Source organism: Silene latifolia, chromosome 7 (genome assembly GCF_048544455.1).
Source record: "Silene latifolia isolate original U9 population chromosome 7, ASM4854445v1, whole genome shotgun sequence".
Taxonomy (NCBI): Eukaryota; Viridiplantae; Streptophyta; class Magnoliopsida; order Caryophyllales; family Caryophyllaceae; genus Silene; species Silene latifolia.
Genome location: NC_133532.1, coordinates 10375036 through 10388024, shown reverse-complemented (window position 1 = coordinate 10388024; position 12989 = coordinate 10375036). Strand labels below are relative to the sequence as shown.

General features: G+C 34.6%; 1 long non-coding RNA gene across 1 annotated transcript; it reads right to left on the bottom strand.

Moving 5' to 3' along the window:
- Positions 1 to 5010: 5010 nt before the first annotated feature.
- LOC141591668 (uncharacterized) lies at positions 5011 to 9350 on the bottom strand. Its single transcript, XR_012520967.1, has 5 exons — positions 9214 to 9350; positions 8946 to 9001; positions 7170 to 7814; positions 6499 to 6639; positions 5011 to 5340 (listed from the first exon to the last, which is right to left on the bottom strand). It is a non-coding gene; the product is annotated as an uncharacterized LOC141591668 (long non-coding RNA).
- Positions 9351 to 12989: the final 3639 nt, after the last annotated feature.

The window sequence follows — 12989 nt, the reverse complement described above, 5'->3', positions numbered from 1 at the left end:
TTGTTGTTTTTTTTTTAATTTAGTTGAAGTTAAGAGGAAATTTTTTTAGAGAGAGAAAGTGTTGGATGAGTGGAAGGGCAGTTATCGTTTTTTTTTTAAAAACGTCGTCGATATTTACTAAAACGTCGTCGATATAAATCAGCCCCCTTTTAGAATGCATATAATTTGTTACTGTACTACCTTATTTACCTCCACAAATCACGTATCATATTTTCTATGTTTAGCTAGTTATTCTCCATGTATTCACTATATATAAGCACCATTGTAACTCTTCGATATTTATCACAAAATATAATACAAAACTCTTTCTTTGCAGAGTATCCATTTTAATGTTAAAACGAGTTTAAATAGGTAATGTATTATAAGGATAAATGTCTAAGTAAAAAGTTGTATTATTAGGCCCTGTTCTTTTGGATTGAAACTTATAGGATCTGAACTGAACTGAACTTATAAGATCTGAACTGAACTGAACTGAACTTATAGGATCTGAACTGAACTTATAGGATCTGAACTTAACTGAACTTATATGATCTGAACTGAACTTATAGGATCTGAACTGAACTGAACTGAACTTATAGGGTCTGAAGTTAACTTAAATTAAGTGACTTTAAGTCCAAAATAACAGGGCCTTAGTAACAAAGGGAATGATAATATATAAATCCATTTTCTATTAAAGCGTGAAGAGTTAAGAATGATTAACACTTAAGAGGGGAAGGGGGGTGAATTAGGTGTACCTTTTAAAAATTTTCTCCTTTACTTGGTTTGAGACTAACACAAGTAAGAGCTATTAAGTACAAACTTGAGAAACTTAATGAATTGTAAGTTCACAAGAGGTACAGCAGATCTATGCAACAGTATGAGTGACTGTTGCACAGAACTGGTAGCGAGATTGATGAACAAAAGTAGAATGATAAAAGAACGTAAAAGTAAATAAACAAATAAGACGATGTTTAAAAATTGGTTCAGCTCCTACTCCGAAGCCTACGTCCAACCGTTATTTTATTGCTTGTTTAGAAATTTACTCAAACTTAACTAAACCATTACAATGAAAATAACTCGCCAATCTACTCCGGTTGCAATTGCTTAAAGCTACTCCGCTTCAAGACTTTTCCTTGCTCAAAGCTACTCCGCTTCAAAACTTAAGTTTTATCTCAACGGTTTACAGAGTCAGAATCTCAGTGGTTCACTTAAGAACATGGAGATTAGAATTAAGACCTAAACACAAGAATCATGGAACATACTCTTTAAGCAACAGTGCAGCAGACTGATACATGGAGACATTTCAGCACTTTTGAAAACAATTGAAGACTTTAAGAGTTAAAAACGCTTTTGCAAATACTTAAAGAAAAACAGAAGTTTTTGACTCTGAAATGCTTTGCAAATATTACTCAATAAAATGCTCTTAAAAAAATCTTCGTTTTGAATGAGGTAGAGAGCTCCTTATATAGACAAGGAATAAGTACCTTAAGAGTAGGGATGACAATGAGTGGGATATGGATGGGGTGGAGCCATATCCACATCTATATCTTTTTAATTTATGGTCATCCATATCCCACCTTCATTCATTTAATATTTTTTCATCCATCCATATCCATATCCACCGGGTGAAGCGGGTGGAGCGGGTACCCGTTGGATATTTTCACTGCTTATAAAATTTAAAGAATATATTGTAAAAAAATTGTGGCGATAAAATTAAAAGGCATACATAATTCAAGTATCAATATGTGTTAGCAAATAGCAACCCAGTATATATCCAACAACAAAGTGTCTTTACAAAGCAAGTGACCATACAAATACGTCACGCCAACTACAAAGAAACCACCAACGCATTATATTGTTGATTAAACTAACAAAAGTAAGTTACTTTGATTAGTGAAAATAATAATATCCACATAAACACAAGTTTTACTTTTCCTAAATAACAGTATGATATTAAAATTAAGTAAAATTTCTGATTAAAAAAATATACTCTTGAAGGGAAATCATTAATGACCTAAATAATTATTAACTTAATAAAAAATTAATTATAAATATTAATTTCGGATATCCACAGGGTGGTTAAGCGGGTGAGAGACGATAATCCATATCCCACCCTAAATTCACCCATATCCATATCCTACCCTAAATTCGAAAACAATTCGTCATCCATATCCCACTCATTTAATTTCGGGTGGATGGATATCCACAGGGTAAGGGTGAGACTGTCATCCCTACTTAAGAGTAGAAAAATTATTAGAAAAATCTAAGCTTTGGAAATGATGAAAACTTTTCATTATTTTAAATGATTTTAAGACCATTCCCAAGCAAAAGGTCAACTTAATCGGGTCAATCAGAATTTTTACTCTTAATCACCCCTTATTAACTTGACTCATTTCACCCTCCCAAGCAGAAGGTCATGACCTGGGTCAATTAATCCAATTATTTTTCACTTTCATCATTTCCCACATTCTCTACCTCACTAAAATCTCTCTCTTACTTTTTTCATCACTAGTTGGTTGCACGGCGCGCGATGCGCGCCGTCCCCCAAGTTATTTTAATCGTTTACGTTTCAAATGCGTAGTAGCGAATCTTGATTTGGTTTGGTTTTATATACATTTTGAATGGCGATCACAATGAAATTCTTGTCGTTATAATTTTTTGGTTGTTCGAATCGAGATTACATTCGTATATATTTCGTATCTGACACATGAATATACGATTTGGTTCGGTTGTCTGTACATGTTGAGTGACGATCACAACAAAACTTCTTGATCTTTTGATGGTTGAATCAATTGCAAACAAAATTATAACCATTCGTAAATAATTTGTATTTAACTTTGTTGGGAGCATGAATATCCGAATATAACAACACTTTTTGTTTAGATGGTTAATTGTTAAAGAACATCATTACATGGAATACATAAGACATTAGTATTATATTGTACTTTGCGAAGTAACTTAAACATCACATCTCCTTCTCCCCTTCCTCATACTATCGCTCTTCTCCCCTTAGCCCTCCTTACTCCTCCTCTTCCTTCTCCTTTTCCCCAAACTTTCTCACCGTCTACTTCGTCATCCTCTTTATCTCCCCCTTTTCTCTTCAACGTCGTCGCATCCGAAACCACCTTCTCTTCTTCAACCTCGTAGTCCTCATTTCCTTTCCCCTTTCTCCTTCCCTATACCTTATATGTTTCCATATCCTCCTCTTATGTATTCTTTATTTCCGCTTCTCCTCTACTTGCTCTCGTATTATTCCGAGTACTCCTTCTCCATATCTTTCACTTTCTCCTCCCCCTTCCTTCCTCTTTCCCTTTTCTCTTATCGTCGCATCCTTTCATTTTCTCCTCTTTATTTCCTCTTCTTTACCCTTACTCTCTCTCTCTCTCTCGAGACCTTCATCCCTTTCCCTTTCCTCCTCCCTTATACTTTCCATTTTCCCTCCTCCTCCACTTGCTCTCATATTATTATTCCTCCCTTATTCTGTACAACTACACGTAGATATTCTTAAACATGTTTTTTTCATAAAGCTCTAAACGTTTTCACTCAAAACGTATGATTATAAACCATTTTTAGATAAACCATAAGATGATTCATCCGCATTCTCCTCCTACTACATGTCGTCCTCCTCTTACCCATTTGTGCTTCTCTTCCCCTTATTTTTCTCTCTCCCCCCCCCCCTCATTTTCCTCTTTCCATCTTTCTTGTCTCTTTAACGTTACTGCCTCTTCCCGCTTCTCATCCTCCTTGTCCCGATTTCCTATTCTTCCCCACTTTTATTTCCTTGTCTCCCTCGCCTTCTCTTGGCATTTTGATTAAGATTGTCTCTATTAACTGATACATTAATGAAAATCAAATTCTAAAAGTTTAATTAATTCTGTTTTTTAGTCGAGCTTTCTTCAAATTTTAACATTTTTTCATTATAATCAATTCTATTTCTCTCTCTCTCTCTCTCTCTCTCTCTCTCTCTCTCTCTCTCTCTCTCTCGTCCTCAACCACCTCCTTTCATCATCCCCTTTTCCTCATAGTACTCTCCTTCTCCCCTGACCCCATCCTACTCCTCCTCTTTCCCTCCTTCCGATTCTTTTCCTGCTCCCGCTTCTTCGTCTTCCTCTTTCTCTCCAACGTCGTTGCATTTTATACTGCCTCTCTATATCATCTTCATGGTCCTCTTCCTTCCCTTTTCCCTTGCTCCTCTCATATACCTTCCATGTCCCTCATCCTCCTCTTATATGTCCTCCATTTCCACATCTCCTCCACATGCTCCCATATTACTCCTCCTCTTCCCATTTTTCCTCGTACCATTCCTCTATATCTCCCCCCTTTATCCTCCCCCTCCCTTCTTGTGATGGTGTTATGTGAGTTTAGTACTTTACAAAATGTTTATCGACTATTGTTTTCGGCAGGTACTCTGGTACATAGGCTTAACCAAGTTACATCTCATTGTGAACTTATCGTTGTCCTATATAAATCAGCATCTCACTTATGATCATCGGGTTCTATATTTTGTCACTCGTGAATATATTTGGAGGTGAGAACGTATCCTATTTCTATAGTTACTTTTGGCTTGTCGTTTTCAAATCAATTCATGATAGTGACACTAAACAGAGAACGGGCACCACCCATGTACATGAATAGTCATATTTGGCAAGCTGAAATGAGCGCTATTAAGAAAGGGAGTAGTTCTCCCTTCATGGTGCTCTTGCTCATCAAACGTCTTCAAAACGCTAACGAGGCAGGGCAGACGTATTCAAAGTCATTTATTTTCCAAGTTTTTTTTCATACAATCATCCACAAGCTCTACCAATCAACTAAAAGGCTAAAACTAAATAAGAAATTAGTGAAGTATCTACCAGATTGGTGTTAGAAATATTTCAGCGAAAGGCTTGGCAAATTATTAAATAATTTCTTTTCATTAGATTATTAAACATTTAATGAACTCCAAATGTGTAAGAGATTGAATGTAAACCATTGAGCACTTTGCCCTTCTCTTTATCTTTCTTTGCAACATGAATTCAATAAACTGTTTGGCTCTTTTTGCGTATGTCGTCGATGATCTCATCGTACACGGTATAAATCGCTACGAAATAGAGTGCCAAATAATCAAACCATTCCCCTAGAGTCATTTTTTCCAAGTTCAAAACCCGTACGGACTCTTGGCCGTTTCTCTACCGAATCGGTATCATAATCCTCAGGAAGCTCTCTTGTATCACATGCCCTCATTACCCGATCTTCCACGGCCAAATCACTCTCCATTCTATCTGAAGACCTTCGTAAGTTGCATGATAGGTTGATGGTAGCCATCAGTACCTAACGGCAAGATATTGTATGTGTGATGTCAATTGCGCCGCTATCACCATGGAGCTGTGTGAGAAAAGTGTGATTAGAAATAATTCCTGAATATACAAATTTAGCCTGATCACCAGTTGCACTTGTAACTACCTTCAATACTTCATATAGAACAGAAGCAATTGCGCGTGCATTCATTAGTTTCTCTCTGAAAAATAGTAGTCGGAAAGCCTATAGATTCATTAAAGCAAATTAACATTTAACTATCACTAATTGATTATCCCTGACCTGTTAGCAAACTAATTAGTTCATAATGTAATCTTTATAACCATTACATACACGCCTAAGTTCTCGTATATCACTCTTTTCCATTTTCCTCAAAATACTCCAATCCTTATCCTAGTAAGTCAATCAAATAACAGCTATATGCAGAGCCCCAGAAGCCATAGAAGAATCACAAATCAGATCAATTACTACGGCACTGCGCGTAAAACTCAAATGTAAACGTAAATTAATCAAGTAATGAGCAGAAAAGAACACTTGAATAAGACAATATTTACCCATAGCGGGCTAGAATTGTATTTTAAGCTACTCGATTGTTCTTTGCAATCTCGGCCGCATTAAGGTCATTGAACACCATATACCATAATTACTACCCATAAATTCAGCAAAAGTTTAATCCCATTTACAACACTAACTTCTAAACAGAAATTCCTATATGGTGTCTTCACAAGTATTTTCAAGACAAGCTTATCAAACACCACTCTCCCAAAATAATTACTAAGAAACACCACTACTTAACCATCAACTGACCCCCCAAAGAGAACTTCCATTTACTTCCCTAACCAAATAATGACGACATGTACATATTATCATAACTTTCACATGACTCACAAATTTTTTAACACGACTCAAAACTGGTAATTTATACACTAACCATACACGCAGATCACATAAATCCTTAATTTCTACACCATCACGACACAAATAAAATTAAACTCTCACCGCAATAAAAAAACTCGACTGAGCACTCACTTTCATAATCAGGATTCACAGCATGATTAGAACTAAAACATAAGTAAAACAATCACCGAACCTATGAGGTTGATAATGAGTGGCCAAACATGAGTAAGCTAATCACCAAACCACGTTCAGAACATTACAACAAACACACAGGAAACTTTAATATCCCTCAATGTTCAAGCACAAATATAGAGATAATGAAGCAAATACCTGAGCAGGATAGCTAATGTCCTTCAAGGCTTCGACCGCCATTGCAGGTTCAAGCGTGTCCATTATCCCTACAATCCAAAAACTCCACCACAAAGCACCTCCCTTACATCATCTTGACCAAAGATTAATCACTGCAGGTGGCTATAAAACCAAATATTATTAAACCTATGTCAACTGACTTTGCATCATTTAACTAAAAGCGAATTTTTTCGTAATCTAACTAAAAGTAAATATTTTCTAAAAACACGTAAAATGATAAAATACCAAAATAAAGTATTATAGTTGTATAATATAATCATGAATACCAAGTCGAAGTACATCCAACCTCCTCTTCCTCCTCCAACCGCAATCTAACCTCCTCCTCCTTCTCCCACCTCAACTTCAATCTTAGCCTCTTCCTTTTCCAACCTCATCCTATTACAACTTCAACCCCAACCCCAACCTCCTCCTGCTTCTACTCCTTTAAGTAATGATTAGCTCAAAATGAATAAATTGCATCCAAGCGTCTATGTACTTGTTATACATGAGTACATGACCAGTACTATCTCAAAAATAAAGTATTATAGTTGTATAATATTATGTTGTCAGTGCAACATTCAGTGCAAAATGCTGTAAAAACTTCAAGTGACCAAAACAAACATTTATCCTAGAGAAGAGAGTAGTAAAGGTACCATTTTGATCCATTTTACATCCAGCCAGGTTGCTAATAAACGTAAAGTAACACAGTATCGAGAATCATAACCCTTGACAGAATCCAAATCATTCTTCCTGCATCGGTAGCAAGTAGACATGTAGATAGAAGCTCATACAAGATAGTCAATTACCAATAGCAGCTAATTGAACCTGCATCTTTCTGAGTCTCTCACAAGTCGGACTTTCACATGCATCTTGCTCTGTTCTTTATGAGATATGTCCATCCTATCTTCCTCCATGGCTTTATCGGATATAGTCTTCATCTTTCAACTCTTCCACAGATCTGATTGTGCTATCACCGCTTTCGGGCTTGATACCATTGCCTCAACCGCCTTTAAGAGACCAAGTTCTTTGCCATGAGTCTCGAAGTTTGATCGATTGTACTCCCTCCGTCTAAATCATTTGTTAAACTTTGATTAAAATACTCCTCACAAATAATTTTAAAAGGTAAACAAATGATTCAGACGGAGTGAATATATTCTTTGTGACGAGTTCTTCAATTAATTAAAGGTAAACAAATGATTCGGGAGGAGGGAGTATTAAGTTTTTTTTTTCAGAGGAAGACATTAACTCTCTTCCCTGAAACTCTAGCAGCTCAAACAATGTTGTCCAAGTCAAACTCGCTATCAATATCCACAAAAACACCTTTATCGGCCGACTAAAACCAAATCCTCCAACAACACTTCCGATTTCCATTGAAGATACATCGTCCATCAACGATATAACCTCGATGGTGAAACATGCTACAATAATTCAGATCGCATTCAACTTTGATCATAATGCCACGTAAACAGTTGTCCTTCAGTTATACCTTTCCAACATGACAATTCACCCAAAAACTCCAAAAGATGAACATTGAGACAAAGAACTACTGATCATGAACGGATATTTTAAGCTAACAATCTCATTTTAATATCTACGAGAGAATGACAGAATTACTCTACCTTATTTAAAAATTCACCTATGTAAAACAAATTTCCGCGTTTTGGTGCGGTTATGAATCTTGTGTGTTGTAACCTCGCGAATCAACTCCACTTATTTTTGTTTAATCCAAACCAAACAATGGGCATTAGTTAACTTGGAAAAAAACCCACTTCACAATTGTTTACGAATTGAAACCCTGCATACAAGCCAATCACTTACTTCGTACATATTTACACCAGCTAACATAAAATTCCAACATACGAAATTATAAACACAACCACCCAATAAAATTCTCATTAAGCCTCCATCTAAGAAACTAATCGTTTCGTCGCAATCATTTGTTGACCTTTTACTCCCTCCGTCTAAATCATTTGTTTAACTTTGATTAAAATACTCTTCACAAATAATTTCAAAATAATTTCAAAAGGTGAACAAATGATCCAGACGGAGTGAGTATATTCTTTGTCATAAACAAATGATTCGGGAGGAGGGAGTTTTAAGATTTAGGTAATCAATCAATCTAATAAATTTCTGACAACAAAAAGTTATTATCTTTATACAACAATCAATTGATCAAACTTCCGAAACATCAGTAGAAATAAATAAAGCAATAAAACAATGAACAAAGCGTCTTGCTTGTGACGGACAATATCCGTCACAAGCTGAAGACCTCTCACAATAAAGCAAGTGGGTTGGCAAGTGGGAGGGAAAATGGAGCACCCATGCATATTGCCACTTGCATCTTGTGAGAGGAGCACTATCCGTCTTCAGCTTGTGACGGATAGTGCCCGTCTTCAATGAGATTTTGTGAACAATGAAAAGGTGATTACTTATAGCCATGATTGGAAAATTAAGCAAAATCCACGAAGCCAAAATATACCAAAACCTGCAAAAAATCATCAAATAACATCAATTTTTTTTATTTTTTTTTCAAATTAATACCTACATATGGGACGACTCAAATCTTTGTGATAATAATAATCAAAATAATAATCAACTCAATAATACCAATAACAAAACCCAAAATCACTGTAATACCCTAACACTAACGGAATAAAACCAAAACGTCAACTTAAATTGGGCCGCAGAACTGCTTACCTTTGAGGAGATTCAGGTTTTCTGGGGGTGTTGGAGGGTCGATGAGTTTATGAGGCGTGAGAAGTGAGAGTGAGATGGAATGAGTGGGTGAGAAATGAAAAGGTTACTAAGAATGGTGTGATGCAAAGATGAGAAAGGCAATCAACGGACGGTTGACAAAGATGAAAGGCCATTGAAGCATAAGTTTTTAGTAGTGAGTGAAAAGGCCCAAAAGGAATGAGTGAGTAGTGGGTCCGGATGAGGTCCAACGCACAAACCCGCCACAAACCCAAACCCGCACCAGAAAATCCCATCCCAATCTTTGTGACACTATTCATTAGAGGAGTTACTATTCATTAGTGAATAGTATTTAGGTGCTCTCACTTTTTAGATAAGGTGAAAGATTATTTACTAACTAAATATATACAAGTTATTATTTATTTTTCATAAAATAAAACTAGTCAAATATGTTAAATATTAATTTAATGGGATACACTACTGGAAAAAAATTATTAAATAACATTGTTAAAATTTAAAAATTGAAAAGACGATTTTATTGACAACAAAAAAAAACCGCAAATATAATTAAAAAAAATCGCATATATAAGATAAAAAAATATGAAAATAAATAATTCTAAAAGTTCCAAACTAATTCTACATTTTTTTTGATTAAAATGGGATTAACCCGTGACCTACAGCGAGTAGGGCCACAAAACGAAGTTCACAACAAAAGAAAACGAAAACAAAGAAAGCGGTAGTAAACTATCTAATCATCATCCGCTTCCCTTTCCAAGCACGAATTGCATTCCAATTGCTCACCCATTCTTCCAAGCAATACAGTAAGTTTTCTTTCCACTCTTTAGACCAAACTAATTCTACATAATAAAAAGAAAAGCAAAAAAAAAAATTGAACAACCAACCAGAGAGTGACACCTATTGGGTCACAAAGGAGGTCAATTTGAGCCAATAAGGGTCACAAATTGACCTTTACTCACCTTGATCACCCCCTTAGGTCATCCTAATTTTTTTCTTAATTAAGGATTAAGGTGTCCTTTCACAAATTGACCCCCCCAATTGACCTTGCTTGGGGGTGGTCTAAAGTAGTGTAACTGATTTGCTTTTACACAAGATTCAATGAACAAATTTCAACAACTATGGAAAGATTTGATGATAAAGCAAAAGACATTGTTCCTTAAGTTAAGGAGGACAAAGTTCCCCTTTTTAAGGTAAAGTATATGTACTTCTTTGAATCCAGAAGCTTAGATATTTTTCATATGATAAAGCATGTTACTCATATAATTTTGTTTAAAAGATTTCTGAAATCGAAATTGTAAACATTTGTAAGCTTGAAATTTTTCTTTGAAAAATTGTCTTCACCGTTGTATCAGATGCAACAGTGCATTGCACTGTTGCATGGTTCTGCTGTCACTTGACAAGTTGATTATGTTACACGTCCTCGTTTACAACATTTGACTTAGGCTAGGGATACTATATAATACTCTCTCTGTTTCGGTTATTTGTTGTCCTATTTTATTTTGGGGTGTCTTATGCATTTGTTGTCCTTTCTATTTTAAGTTGAAATTGATGAGCAATTAAATCATTCACATCCAATTTATTCCACTTATCAGTTAGTAATTCACATATTCCTTTTTTTTTTAATTTTATGGCAAAATTAAAGAACAACAATTAATCAGACCGAAGACTCGAAGAGTAATAAGTAATGGATAAGGATCCTTGACATTGCATTTAGAGTCGCATGTGTTAGTCTTGTTATCAAGGTAATCAATATCTATCTATATTATTAAAGGAAGCTTTTTTCGAAAGATTATAGAGTCTCCAACTTTTGTCAAATACTAAACATTAATTAACTATAAACTTTAATAATCAAAAAGCTATCTAATCAGTTTAGGACGTTACTCGTGTACCACCTTTTTAGTCTTTAAAAGAAAAGTGTTTTAGTTGGACTACAATTTGTTCACATATCCTAAAGCAATTCAACTGTTAACTATTCCTATATATATAGTCCTTTAACTCCTTTTAGACTCCTCCCTCCCTCACGCCATAACTATTGACATTCACTTTTTGTTTTGATTTTTTAGCTAGATTAGTTTGTTTTTTTGTATTATAGTTGTTTATACTATTAATTTAACCATATTATTCTGCATGCATGTCAATTTTATCAGCTATATGATCATATTGGGCATCTATATGTCTCTTTATTGTGCGTTTGGGTGTGTGAATCATACTAATTAATTTCTTCTTATTGTGAACAGATTGCTATACCGGCTGCAGTGGGTGATGGATAGAGTAACATATAAATAGAAAAGGTATACCCTATGTTTTAGGATACTAAGCAATTTATTCGAGGAATGCATTTTAAAATTAAACTTGGTAGATACGGTGTCTTACTAAGTGTGTGTTTGGCCTAGTTTGTAAAAGTGTTTTTGGACTCAAAAACACTTTTTGGCCAAACAGATCGTTTTCTATAAGTTAGACAAAAATTCTCAAAAACTAAAAATTCATATTTTTGCCCATAGAAATAGAAACAACTATTTGTTGTTTCTGCTTATGAAAAACACTTTTGAAAAATTAAGCTTGAAAAACAAAAACTCATTTTTGAGAATCGAGGCCAAACATGCTCTAAGTTATTTATAAACCGCTCTTTTGAACCACTTTTTACGTTTTTTCATTATTCCTTGATTGTTGATACTAACTCAAAGTTTAGTGTACCAATTTTTTATTTTGAAGTGTTTCGTCTCTCCGAAGACTTACCCTCGATATATATACTACCTCCTATTTTATATGTTATTCCACTTTTTCTAATATATGTGAGTAATATTTTATTGAAAATGGAATAACATATGAAATAGGAGGGAGTATGTATTTATTAATGTTTAAAAAGATCGACTTTTATGCTCTTTCCGTTCAAAAAATGAAAAGAAAATATATGATGAACCAACATGCAAGGAAAAACACGACATCAAGAGTCAAGCCTCAAACTGCATACCGCATCTCCGTTCAAGGTAAACGATTTGCGGAAGGAATTGTCTTGCTCTTTGTTTCCAAAAAGAGTTGTATCACTCATAAGCAAATATATATGCATCATAGCTACGTCTTCACAACTTTTAGCAATATTGAGAGCTCTTACGGACTTGAACTTAATTTCCGGTATCATATCAATTAAGGCTCTTTCATATTTATTTTTTCTCAAACGGACTGTATACATTTGTATTCCGGACGATCTGATTGTACTCATATGCATTGTTTTTCATTAAAAATTGAGTTTACGAGTGTTATAAAATTGTTTATTGCTGATATTGTCGATAAGATAATCCATTCATATACGTGGTCATGTTTGTATATAATAATCGGTGATATTTGATGTTTACTGCTACTCCGCATGTATTTGCGTAATACACAGACCATTGCCTATGACAACTTAGAGGATGATTATTAAAATTTAAAGTAATTAGTAGGATCATTATTTTGTTTGACTAACTGCAAGCCTGCAAGTAAGGACTTCCAATGTATATATGCATGTGTTACACAAATTTGGTGTTTGTTCGCAATATTACTACTATGGTTGAACTTAATTTGATGTGTGGTTTTATATTACTATTACCTATAATAATGAAATTAATAATTATTTAGAGTCCATGGTTTACCATGATTGCAAAAACTACATTGCATGCTGCAATATTTTTTTTATTACTATTAAAAAATATAATTATAAGAAGATAATGAAAGAGAAAAGAAAAGGCTAAAAAATCAATTTACCTATCAAATATTACATGATA